The 13,144-nt window shown below is 50.5% G+C and overlaps 1 protein-coding gene and 1 long non-coding RNA gene across 3 annotated transcripts in view; one reads left to right on the top strand and one right to left on the bottom strand.

Annotated features, from left to right (window-relative positions):
* Positions 1-2,837: 2,837 nt before the first annotated feature.
* On the bottom strand, positions 2,838-5,582 carry LOC122481841. Its single transcript, XR_006296942.1, has 2 exons — positions 5,480-5,582; positions 2,838-5,271 (listed from the first exon to the last, which is right to left on the bottom strand). It is a non-coding gene; the product is annotated as an uncharacterized LOC122481841 (long non-coding RNA).
* A 509-nt stretch (positions 5,583-6,091) lies between these two features.
* Positions 6,092-13,144, top strand: part of SERPINE2 (serpin family E member 2) — a 62,796-nt gene continuing 55,743 nt past the window's right edge. Inside the window, exon 1 of one of the 2 annotated variants that reach the window (XM_043577984.1) lies at positions 6,092-6,389. The gene's annotated coding sequence lies outside the window, so the exon portion shown is untranslated. Of the gene's footprint in view, positions 6,390-6,487; positions 6,812-13,144 lie in introns of those variants that run through there. The other variant, XM_043577985.1, reaches the window with a different exon arrangement.

Genomic DNA, 13,144 nt, shown 5'->3' with positions numbered 1-13,144 from the left:
GCAGCAAACTACAAGACAAGATATCTCACCAGAAACCAACCTTGATGGTACCTTGGTCTGGGATTTCTAGCCCCCAGAACTTTGAGAGAATCTATTATCTAAGCCTCTAAGTCTATGGTATCTTGTTAATGGCAGTCCAAGGTGATTACTACACCTCTCATCAAGAGGTCGTCTACTGCTCCTTCAATCTGAGATCGCTCTGTGACCTGTTGTGAACGCAGAAGAAGTGACGTTGTGCTAAATCCAAGGCTAGCCCTTAAGAGATATTGCAATTTCTGTTTTCACCCTCTTGTTGGACTCTTGAGCTACTGCTGGAAAATCCATGTCGAGGGAACCCCCTCAGTCTGAAATATGACAAGGGGGAAAGGCCCATGAAGATGAAAACACTAGAGGAGAGAGATGGCACAGAGTTCCAGCCATCCTGCTGAACATCCACACATGTGAGTGAGGTCGGACAACACTGGTGAGTCAGAGATGAACCATTCAGCGGAAGCCTGACCAGCTAACCCACAGAAACATGAACAAATGGTTGCTTTAAGCCATTACGATTGAGGTGGTTTGTAGTGCAAGACCATTTAACTTATCCAGATGGAACAAGAGAAAGGTATTTGGAGCAGAGAGAATGGTTTGAACAATGGTGTCACGGTAAAAAACTACAATATGAATTTGGGCGAGGAATTCAGGTCTCATTAGTAAAGCCCTTAGGACGATCTTAGAGAAAAACGAGAAAATAAGGCTAGCGAGATACATTGGAGTTGAATTGTGGAGAGCTTTCATTGTAATAATTTTTTATTGGGCACTTACCTAGCTTACTCAGCTGAACCCCTTTCATGGATAACTACTCAACTCTCACATAAATCTATGTTAAGGTTATACTATTATAATCCTCCACTTTATGGATAAGGAAACTTAGGCTCAGAGGTTAAGTTACAAAGAAGAAAGAAAGAAAGAAAGAAAGAAAGAAAGAAAGAAAGAAAGAAAGAAAGAAAGAAAGAAAGAAAGAAATCACATAGTGGTGAGAAGAGAATTTGAACACAGGTGGTCTAATTCCAGAAGCTGTGACCATGACCTCCCAAGAAGATTGCCTAAGCCAAGGAATTTGGACCTTAGTGATAAACATGGAAGTATTTTAAGCTGGGGTAGCATGACTGAAGCTGGCAACGGTGGGTAGAAGCTGGGAGCTGAGGGAATGGCTAGGGTGCCTTTGGAGCAGTACAGTCATAAAGTGAGAAGGGTCTGAATTAGGAAAAGAGGGGGGAAATGGGAGAATAAGAGGGATTTGGGGCGAAAAAACTATAAATAGCACCCAGGGAATGGCTGGATATGGATGCATAAAGGGAAGGGGAGGAGTCAGAACTTAGTCCCATCTTTCTGGCTTCGTTCCAAGGGCGGTCATTCCTCAGAAACACTTGGGGAGTGCAAGGGGAGGAGGTGCTTTGGGGTGGCACAGGATAAGTCAGCATTAGACTTGTTAGGTGGAGGCGACGAGGGAATATCAAGTGGAAGGGTCTGCCGGGCATTTGGAGATGTGTGAGTAGGAGCCGGGGACAGAGGTCAAGGTCACGTGTAGACAACAGGTTTGGAATTCGTTCAGAACTGAGGCGCCACACCTCTAGGACATGTCAGTTAGGGGCCCTGGGTTGTAAGCAAAAGAAACCAAATCTGGCTAGATGTGGGAAAACCTAGAAGAAATGAAGAGTCTACTGTGCACCTCTCCTCAGAAAGGGCAGGAGCCATGGAGGTTCCGGGTGCCCAGGTGGGAAGAATTCACGAACAGTCTGGTCAAGCTGAGATGAATCAGCTCCAACTACTTGCCCGACTCCTCAGGATTCAAAGTCCTGGGAGGGGATCCTGTTGGCTTGGTCATATACCCACCCCTTGGCTAAAGGAAGTAAGGACACCTTGTCTTCCATTCCCAACAATGTGGCACATAACGCAGGAGTGGTGATCTTCCAAAGGAAACCAGACCCGGCTATCAAAAGACAGGGGGGAGGAGATGCTGAGTGGCCACACCAGTCAATGTTCGGTCCGTGGAGAGAGTGTGCAGAGGAGAGAGAGCTGTTAGCAGCTGGCACCGCAACACGAAAGGGAGGAGGCGGGGGATCTGATGAGGGAAAGATAAAGGCTGGCCAAGAAAATGGAAGAGAGAGGTTAGGCTAAGGCATTTCGAAAAGGGGCAAAACACCAGAGTTAAATGCTGCCAAGTGATCAAGGGTGATAAAGGACAGTGAAAAACGGATGGGGCTGCCACCATTGGAACTTACTGGTAACCTTCTCAAGAAGGGGGGGTTGGTGGTGAGAGAGAGGCAGAGGACGCAGTGATGCAGGAAAGAAGGGAGGTCAGAGGGGCGGGGGCAGGAAGAAGACATACGTTGGTGATTGAAGGGGTCAGTATCGCAGTGATCCTCAGCACCGAGAGCTTTCCATTCTATTTGGCCAAACACGAGTACAAAATAATTCTCAGCCCAGCACTTAGTAATGTCTTTTCTCTGAGGCTCTTGTGGAAAGTAGTGACGACAATGGGAAGGTGTGAATTGATGCTCTGGTTTAATCTGTTTCAGAAGTTACAGAAAAAGAAAATTGGATTTATTTAAAAGCCAACCAGAAAGGGAAATAAAAAGACAAATGCCTTTTGTAAGCTTAAAAAAAAAAAAAAATCACACCCAATGCGACAATCCCAGAAAACTAATCGTCTAAGTGAACTGTTATAACCAGTCTCCTTTCCCCTGGTTAAAACAATCTTGTGTAACAACATTTGCATCCATGATGTTGTGTAACAAGTGGCTTAATGTGTTTTTAAACAGGGGTTAGATAGGAGAGGAGCAACTATTACTATCTTACTATTGTGACATGGGTCACTCTTCCAGACAAAACACCACCACCCATTGGAAGGTAGGGATGGTTTTTACTTAAAGACAAGGTCATACTGTTTGGGTGTGGGGGGGAACGGTGGGGGTGGGGCAGGGGGATTTTCGTCTTCTTCCAAAGCACTCAACACTGGATCTCTTCCAAGAGAGGAAACGAGACTAAATAGATCATTTGTTTTATTCTGTTTGGGCATTTCGTGCGTTTCTCTCAACTGCAGCTTATGGACACAAAGCCAAACTCAGAGACTGGCTGCAGCTGGCTAAATTCCAGGTCACTTTTGAAAATTTTTTTTAGGGAATAAACAATTTGAAGCTCTATCTGAGGATTAGGGCAAGCCACACAACTGAAGGACAAAATGAAATTCTGCTGTGAGTGCGAATCACAAAGGAAGAGGGAGGTAGGAGCATGAAACAATTGGGGTTTCTCAAATAAGACCGATGAAGAGACGGGAGGAAAATGCACGTTGAAAACACACATCTGCGAGAGATACATTTCAAAGAGGATCCCATGTGAGAAGCACGGTCGTTCATGGGCACCAACTGCCCGAGGACGGAACACGGCTTCTTTGGGGCAGCTCCCGAGTGACGGATGTCAAATTGCCTCGTCACTTGAATGTCATGGAGAGCTTAGGAGGTTGCTTCTGTATCCTCTTGCTGGGATGAGGAGGGCCAGCCAACACCAGCCATGCACATTCTGTAACAAGCATAGTTGGTATTCCCCACATATCCTACTGGAAGAATGGGTCTTTGTCTTGAATCGCTTCCCTTTGGGAGACACTCATTGGCAGTCCCATCCAATGTCCAAGGGAAAGAGAAAGGCACATTCGTGGTTGGGCTTAGTTTAGGAGATTAGTTAACACCGCATCCTGTCTGATTTCAGAACTGACAAGTCATGTACACTATTGCTCAAAATGTTCCTTTGACAGTACTGGGTAGAACAGGGAAGTGAGTGGCAGTCATTAAAACGTAAACAAAAGAGGTAAGTCCCCAAGATTTCGGTCTTTTATAGTTGGAGAATTCGGACCCTAATGATTAAAAATAAATCATTTCCCCTCCCTCAAAAATGTTGGCTCCGTTAAAACCAGAGGCCGAAACCCTTCAAAAGAGTCTCTGTGCATTCTTTCAAAAACTGAAGAGTAACTTTACTAAAAATTTTCAATGGCAAAAATTGAACCGAAGTGTTTCAGATCTAAGTCAACCTATCAGTGTGAACCTTCAGATTGTGATACTCTACGATAGATTTGCAAAAGGTTCCTATTGGGGAAAACGGGATAAAGTATACAAGGGACCTCTCTGTATTATTTCTAACAGCTGCACGAGGACCTACGATTATCTCCATAAGAATTTTCAGTTAAAAAAGTGATGGAGACAGAAATGGATGTAGGGAATCAAGCAGGCTTTCAGAAGCTGGCTCTACCCACGCTTCTTGGTTCGAACTTATTTCTCCATTCGCTAGGCTCCTGAATGACTCCCTTCCATCTGGAAGAGGCTGGTCCCCAGTTTCTCAAACACACCAAGCTCATTCCCACCTCCGGGTTTTTCTTCTCTAGCTTCCTGGCTTCATGTCATTCTTCCCAGGTCCGGCTGGCCCTCCCAGGCTAGAGTAAGCCCTAACACTGTTCCCCGGGCAGTACTTACCATGTCTGTAGTCACTTGGCCCTGTTCACCCACCAGTCAACAAACATTTATTGAGCAACTACTATATGGGTAGTGTTGGCTCGAGGCACTCGGGACGGGGTGAGTTGAAAACCATGTGAACTGGTTTCTCTTCCCTGCTTTCTGGAAGCATATTTTCTAATGAGGAAGAGTAGAAGACAAGTAGCCAAGAAAAAAAAATCTTAAAAAAACCCCCAAATGATGATGAGTTCTCTGAAGAAAGTTAATAAATTGGAGAAGAGAGGGAGTGACTATAAGTCAAGCGGTCAGGGAAGGTTTCCTCGAGAAAGAAGGTGACACTTGAGTGTGCCCTGAAGTATAAGGAGGCAGTGATGAGAAGATCATGGGGGCTAGGGGGAGCATTTTAGGCAGAGAGGACAAGGAAAAAGCATTTATATCCTGCCCTGTAATTAAATATGAATATTAGGCATGACTGTAAAATAATGAAACAGGTTTTCTTTCGGTGGACTGTGTTTCCTTTTTATTTTAAGAGCCAAACCTTCCCTAGCATATTTCTCTATAAGAGAGGCTGTGAATACCCTTAGGCTGGCCCAGATTTCACACTTTTGAAAGTGACTCCTTCACCCCGACAGGCACACACCGTCTAGCATGGCCGCCCACACACCAAGTGTAGATCATCCAAGTTGCTCTCATCAGTAGACGCAACCTCATTTCACGGCCGTGTCTTAGATTCGCCACATTTCCTTCTCACAGTTGGGGCCGTGGGCCTGCTGGCACGGGTTCTGCACTGAGGGCAACAGGACTTACGTCATTAAAGTTGGGTCCCCACAAACCCAAGTTGGCGCAAAGGACGACTGCAAGCCAGGTAACGCAGCTGGGAGCCTGAGGGTGCTACGTCTCCGGGCCTCTGGGGTCTGCGCCTCTGTGGCGCACAAGGTCCCAGCAGTTTTAGTTAGGGATTGGGAAGGGCCGGATTCCCAGGACTCTGCGGGTACCTCGCGCTGTCACCGCAGCCACGACTCCAGATTTCCGGATTCCCTTGTCTGCCATCTGCCTCCGGCGACCGGCCCACCTAGGAGAAGTCGGCTGTGGGGCACCCTGCGAAGCGCCTCGCGGGGTCATCTGCCCCTCCCCGGCCGAGACCTGGCACCGTTACCCCCATCACCCCGCCCGGTGGGCACTGTCCCGGGGCACCCCCCCCCCGCCCCGTCTCCTCCCGGGGGTGGGGGGGAGGGGTGCAGCCAACACGACTTGCCAGCATCCCCGGGACGCGCCGCGAGCCCTAGGGTCCCTCCCTCTCCGCGCGCGCGCGCGCGCACACACACACACACACACACACACACCACACACACACACACACACACACACACATGCACCCACACCCGGACCCCGGCGACCCACGTGCAGCTCGGCCCGGGGCTGGCGCCGCACCTCGGGCTCGGCGCGGCCTCCGGCGCGTTCCGGGCGCAGCCCCGCGACGTGGAGCCCTGGGGGGCGGCCTCCGCGCGGCCGCGGCCGGAGTGGGGGCGTCCCGGCGTGCGGGCGCGGGGACGCTGCGGCCCGCTGGCACACAAAGGAGGCGGCGGGAAGGCGGGGCGGGGCGGGCCGGGGGCGGGGGCGGCAGGAAGGGGCGGGTGCGGGGCGGGCGGCGATAAAGCCCCCGCCGCCGCGACCGCCCAGCTCGCGCTGTGGGGCTGCCGGGCCGGCCGGGCTGCGCTGCGAGGGCAGGAGGCGCCGCCGCCTCTCCGCTTCCCGGACCTGCCTCGCCGCCGCCGCCGCCGCCGCCGCCGCGGCTCTCCGTCCTCCGACTCTCCGCCCCGCCGCCCCGCCGCCACCCGGCTCCGGCTCCGGCTCGGGCCGCGCCGCCCTCGGCCGCCGCCACCTGGGGATCCCGAGCGAGGGGCGGTGAGTACGGGCTGCGGGCGCCCGGGGGCGGGAGGGGCGCGGCCGGCGGGGGTCCCTCCTCCCCTCTCCCCACCCCCCTGCGCCGGCCACGGTGCCGGAGCTCCGCGCGCCGCCCCGCTCCGCGACCTTGCGCCCGGCCCGGGGGGCGTGCGGGGCGAGCGGGGCGAGCGGGGCCCCGGGGCGGCGACGTCGAGGCGGAGGAACTTTCTCAGCCCGCCTCGGGCTGCCTCGGCCGAGGCTGCGTGCGCGCCCGGCTCCGCGCCCGGCCCGCGGGGAGCCCGAGGAGGACCCGGGCCGGGCGAGGAGGGGCCGCGACGGCCGTGGCGTCCAGGTGTGCCCGCAGCCGGGGAGCCCCGGGGCCCGCGTGGTTTCCGCCGGCGCATCCTCGCTGGCGCCGGTGACCCTGAACCTGAGGTACCCAGGTACGAGGCAGGCGTCCCCCCACGCCGTGCTTGGCGTGTGCGCTGCCCGGTGGGGAAAAGACAAACCGACTTGTGTTTACTGCTGGCCGAGCCGGGTGGGGGCGACCAGTGGTTTGGGGCAGAGCCTTTAAATTGGCCTCTGACAACCAACTCAGCCCCATGGAGCAGATTTTTGCCATTGTCACCATCTGTAGAAATGTAGCGATCAGTGGCTACAGGTAAGGTGAAAGTACTCGGGAATTCTGGGCGGAATTAGGTATTTAATTTGCCTCCCAACTGAGCGGGGATGGAGGGCTTCTATTACATAAGATAGCACTCCACCTTCAGGTATTATGGGAGACGCTATTGAAGGTTTTAGCGTTTTAATGAACGAAAAATAATCTTCGTGTGTGTGTGTGTGTGTGTGTGTGTGTGTGTGTGTGTGTGTGTGTCTTGAGAAATCGCAAACGCTGCCGTGTCTTGCTTTGGCCACTTTGCAGAGACCGCGCTTATATTTAGCACCAACATAAAAAGGTGTTTGAAGGTTTGACGTCCGCTTTCAAGCCGGGAAGCAGTTGACTTTTCTGAACTGTTCAGGAATAATTTACGTGGTAATTTTGTACTTTAGAGATTTTCTATCCAAAGTTGAACAGAGATAACTGGAAGAAATGTAAGCATTGCTAATTTGTATATCTAAAGCACAGTTCAAACATTGAAGATATTTCCAGTGCTGTCTGCATATCTAAATCAGTAATTATTGCTGTTTGCAAGTATTTCAGCAAAAATTTTCTTCAGCTATGCAAATGAAGGTGTTAACCCAAAGAATCTAGGGATCCTTTCAACTCTCAAATTTTGATTCTGTATTAAAATGACGCTTGAAAATATTGTACTATGGGGGGCAATTACTGAAGGTCATAAAGTTGTCCTCCATATTTTATTTTATTCGGAACAAAAGTGAATTTAAGCAGAAAATCTCCGCCTCCTATGAACTTCACATGTTAGTGTAATTTTAAAAGGGCAAAAATGACTCAGTCTCCAAAGGACATTAGTTTTTAAGTTCCGCACATGGGTGATTAACTACCAGTCAGAGATTGAGGTGTTGGAGTTGGACATGAGCCACGTCCTACCTACCCCTCCGTGTGGCCATCTTCTGCCAACCAGTCCTTCTCCTTCGGCCTGGGGGCCCTTGGCTGGGCTTTTTCTGTCCCTCGGGTCCCAAAGTCCATGGAGGGCGCGCTCTCTAGTCCCACTGCTGTGACCATCTTAAATGAGGTTACCTCCATGCACTCTAGCGACGGAGTCCCCTGACTATATCCAAGTCTTGCCCTCGCTCAGAGATCCTCATCTTCTGAAATCAGGAACCTCATTGTCTGAATGTCTCAGTCACAAGCTCCTGCCTTCCAGGTGGCCAACCGGTGCTCCCACTGCGACTCTTCCTCAACACAAGAGACTTCTTCCCTTCCCTCCTTCCCGTGTGACAGGTGACATCGAGGCCGGCTCTACCAGGAAAGTAGGGGCCACTGAGCTGAAGTCTTTCCGTGTCCTACCCCATTTCCCTCCTGCAAACCTTTCCGAATTTACCCCCTCACCCGAGAAACCTTCGTAAGCATCTGCTGTGTCCAGGTGCTTTGCTTGGTCCTGATGTGGCAAATAGAGCGGGTCCCTGGCATCTGTCTTGGAATGGCCATTCTTGTGGGAGGAAATAGACAAAAAGCAAACGTAATCCTGCTTTGATAAAATAAATGGGACAGAATCATAGGAGCTGGGGCAGGGAACTTAGGGAAAATTAGAGGGAAGGCCTCTCTTTGGCGTGCCAAGTGGCACTGCCTAGTATCTCCCTGTGAACTCTTATTGAACAGTATTTTTAGAATGCCATAGCCCTGCTCCTCCCTGCACCCCCACCTTGTCCCCAGTGACCACTGTGTCTCCCCAGGCTTCTTAAGCAAGTTAACGCTTCTCCAGTCGCTGCCTTCTTCTTCTCCGCTCCCTGCAAGCTGGCCAGAGGCCCCCCCAGAGTAGGAGAAGACCCCGTGATTCCTGAATGGTGATCCTGCAGATTCTCTCTCAGTCTCCGTGCGCCATTGGATGCGGACCTTTCCTACCTTCCTGATACCTACCCCCCCCCCCAAATTGCCATGTCCCCTTGGTTTTCCCTCTGCCTCCCTTGCCTCTCCAGTACCTCCTGAGGTTACCCAGGGCTCTGCCCTGACTCCCGTTCTGCTCTACGTAGAGTCATGGGATGAACCACATTCCCCACAACTTCAACTATCTCCAGTACAAAGTGAATCCCAGATTGGTGTCTCCAGCTAGTTGCCTACAGTCTGGTGGCTTATCTGTGCCCTGTAGGCAAAAACAAACAAACAAACAAACAAAAACCCCACCATGTGTCTAAGACTGATTGATTTAAGTTATCACCATTCACCCCATACCCATTTCATCGTTGGCCAAAGTTTGTCACTCTTTTTTTTGGGGGGGGGGGTGGTGGTGGCTCGGCCAGTCACTAGGGTATTAAAGCAGGAACCTCCTGGTAATGCCAGACTCCTCCAGCACCCCACCCCCCCCATGCAGTCACCAGGTCCTATTGTTTCTCCACGCGGTGAGAAGTTCCACAGACCTCTGCTCTAGTCATGGTGGCCCCGCCCTGCTTCAGGGTCCAGAACCCGCAAAATGGTAGCCGGTGTGCCATTTCCAGGGGGCAGATGTGTTGTTGGCCTGAACGAAGCGTACAAAAATTGGGTTCATATCAGAAATGTTAAAATGTCGCCTGGATGTATAGCTTCTCTAAAAAAATCAGAAGACCCGGAAGGAACATGAGGCCTCCAATCCCACGCGGCAACCCATGGCTGGCATGGAGTTTCCACTGACCAACTATGCTGGAGGTGGCTTCCTTCCTGGTTTCTTCTGGACCTGTGGTCCTCATTTACAGGAGCTTCCTGGTTCCTGTGGGCTTTGGAGTTAGCACCCAGAGGCTGGGAGACCATCGACAGCCTGTGAATCCCTGGTGCCTAACTATATGGCACCCTGCCACGTCTCTTATGCCTAGTTTTGCACCCCTTCCAGCCATCTCCCACATGTGCTGGGATGACTTTCCTTTAGTGCCCCAAGTCCGAATCTGTTCGTGTCCCTCTTTTTTTTTTTTAGATGTTTATTTTTGAGAGGGAGAGAGAGAGAGCGCCAGCAGGGGAGAGGCAGAGAGAGAGGGAGACACAGACTCCGAAGCAGGCTCCGGGCTCTGAGCTGTCGGCACAGAGCCCGACACAGGGCTCGAACTCACAAGACCATGAGATCATGACCTCAGCGGAAGTCAGATGCTTAAGGGACTGAGCCAGCCAGGCACCCCTGCTTGTGTCCCTCCTGATAAAAACTCTGCCTCCCTCTCGCCTTTGGGGCAAACCCTGACTCTGGAGGAGCGGCTCCATTGTGTCGCAGGTTAGCTGTCTCAAACTGGAAGGTAAACTACTGTCTTTATAAGGTGTCGTACCTCAGTGTCTCAAAAAACGCTTGTGAGCCTCTGTAGGGAGGGTGGTGAATCGTAGTGTTGCCTCACCTGGGTCGAGATGCAGTCTCCACTGTTTATAAACTGTGTCCACAGACCTCACCACCCTCCTCCTTCCTCACAAGTGCCTTGGGAGTGGACGGGACAGGGTGGATTCCGCAGTCTCCCTACTCTCCTGGGACCCTTCAGCCCCTGGAACGTGGCGGCCCCATTTCATACATGGCGTCCAGAGTCCGGCCTTGTGCTCCCGGGCTCACTCTTTGGACAGTCGTGCCGCAGAGCTCCTCAGCACTCAGCCAGAGAACTGGCCACAGTGCTCTGCCACTCTCCCCAGCAACTCCTCAGATTGCTGGCCCTTTGTGATGACATGCGAGAGTCTAACTTTTCTTCGTCTTCTTCCCACCTCCCTGCCCTGCCTTTTTAAAACCTTATGTTCTTGCAAAACTGACCTCCTGCAGACTCCTCACCCCACGGGGCTGCCCAGGCCCCCTTGCTCCTACTGGACCTCTGCCTAGAATTCTCTCTCCACCTTCTGCGTTCACTGGTTCGCTGTCTGGCTAACTCCCCCCTTTTTAAGACTCAGGTCCATGGTCCCCTGCTCCAGAAAAGTCTGTCCTGAAAATCACTATCCCCAGCCCTCTACGGCATGTGTGGAGTGTGCATACACATGTAAACCCTGCCCCGTGGAGGCCTCTCTGATGACAGTAACTGTGTCATACCTACAGATTTTACCCACTAGACTCTAAGTGCAATGAAGGCCTCCTGTATTTTAGCTTCGTTTGCACCAGCCAGTGGTGCATGACCCAGAGGCACTTAACGGATATCTGAACTGAACCGTACTTCTATTTTTCTTAAGTTTACTACATGCTTTATGAACTAGTGCTCGTGTTTTGGGCTTGAAGGGGAACCTCTCCCCTCCCCCCCACCCCCAGACCTCCACTCTTGTCCTGGTACTTCTGCATTAAATATATTTCTTCACGTTAAAAAAAAAGGGGGGGGGGGAGGGGCGCCCGGGTGGCTCAGTCAGTTAGGTGTCCGACTCGGGCTCAGGTCATGATCTCGTGGTTTGTGGGTTCAAGCCCCGCGTCGGGTTCTGTGCTGAGAGCTCGGAGCCTGGCGCCTGCTTCGGATTCTGGGTCTCCTTCTCTCTCCGGCCTCCCCCCACCTGTGCTCTGTCTCTCAAAAATACATAAATGTAAAAAAGCAAAAATTAAAAACAAGAAAATCTTTGATTCCTCGTGACTTTTGAGATAGAACATTACTTAGAAGAAAAGCAAAAATCTAACCCAGAAGTACTTCCGTCTCTACGTTCGCTTCAGCTATCCTCATCTGAACCTCTTTTGGCTTGGTTCAGCCTTCCTTGAGGTCCACTGGCTGGGCTGTACTCCCTGTTTTGTGGTTTGTACAAGGTAGGAGAGAATGCATTCTGGTTTATTTCCGTTAACCTTTTCGGTGGCGGTAATGCTTGCCCTCTTGCTGACTCCCCCCCACCCCCTTGGTAGTTTTTTTGGCTAATGTCTTCAGTCAAGTTTGATGAGAAGAGTTGGGAGAGAGTCTGGGCTGTGCTGCCGGGGGTTTGTATAGTTAGTCATCCAGGACTGAATTTTTTTTGTCTATACAATGGGTGTGATGAAATTATGATCTCAAAGATGTCATTAAAAAAAAAATGTAACTTCTTGACTTATTTTTCTTTTTGACCCAGCTTTCTCCTAAATATATCAGATCTAGGTGAATTTTTTTAAATGCATTGTTTTGTGTTCATCTACATGAAATTCTTATCCCTCTCTCCTAAGTCTCTGAAATCATTCAACTTGGCTCCTTTGTACTCAGAAATGGCATTGAGGGCCAGCGTGAAGATCGAGTTGGTCTTCCCACTTAAAGGCATTTGTAAAAGTGTTAAATACATTGGGTCCCCTATACTTGATCTTTTTTGTAAACCATTTCTCCACCCATGACTATGCCTATCTTCTCTTCCCAGGACCATCTTTCCTCCTGAGTAGATTGCATGTCTGATCTGCAAATCAGCATTGGGTGAAAAAATAATAATAATAAAATACCTTTAGGTGTGGAGTGGATTCAAATGCAATAAACTACATCTTTAGGTGGTTTCTTATGTATAAGTTCACAGTTTATGTAAGAACACTGAAAGAGTAGTATTTTGTTTCTCTTTTGAGAAACGCTGCCTTTCACTCAACGGGGCAAGTCTATTTACATAGTCAGTGATTCTTCCCTTGTTCTGCTCTTGGGTTTCTAGGTCTGGATGTAAGCCCAGGGCAGAGAGGTTGGTGTTCCTTCTGGGACTCTTTATTGTGCATGGGGATGTACACCCAGCCGAAGCAATCCTCTGTTTGCAGCTTCTGTTCTGCATTTTGACAAACGTGTCCCTGTCTCATCCTTGAATTCCTTCAACGGTTGGGGTGGACGCCCTAGGTCAAGATCAGCGCAGGAAACCTCATGCTCTTGCTGCAGTTTGACCTCAGCCTTTGCCCTTTGCTTCAGAAGGGGTAATTTGAGCATTGGAATCCACTGTGCCTTTCTATTTTTATTAGTTAATTCGTGGGAGAAAGATAATGTGGAGGAGGTTTTGCTATAACAGGGGAAAACCAAAATCCCATGAAAAGGCAGAAAGGATTTCTTGTAGTGACTGCACATCTTGGTAAATGTACTTTGTTTTGTTTTTGTAATGCCCTCCCCCCATGGCTGCAGCCAGAACTCTGGTAACCTGGGGAATTTCTCTTAAGAGCATACCAAAAATAGCATCAGCACTTTCTCCCCACACTTTCCCTTTCTACTTAGTGCCAGCTAATATAGCTACAGAAAAAATAACCACTTGTTTTCGCCCAAGTTTTTAGGGACCA

Source organism: Prionailurus bengalensis, chromosome C1 (assembly GCF_016509475.1).
Source record: "Prionailurus bengalensis isolate Pbe53 chromosome C1, Fcat_Pben_1.1_paternal_pri, whole genome shotgun sequence".
Lineage (NCBI taxonomy): Eukaryota > Metazoa > Chordata > Mammalia > Carnivora > Felidae > Prionailurus > Prionailurus bengalensis.
This window is presented reverse-complemented; position numbering and strand designations above follow the sequence as displayed.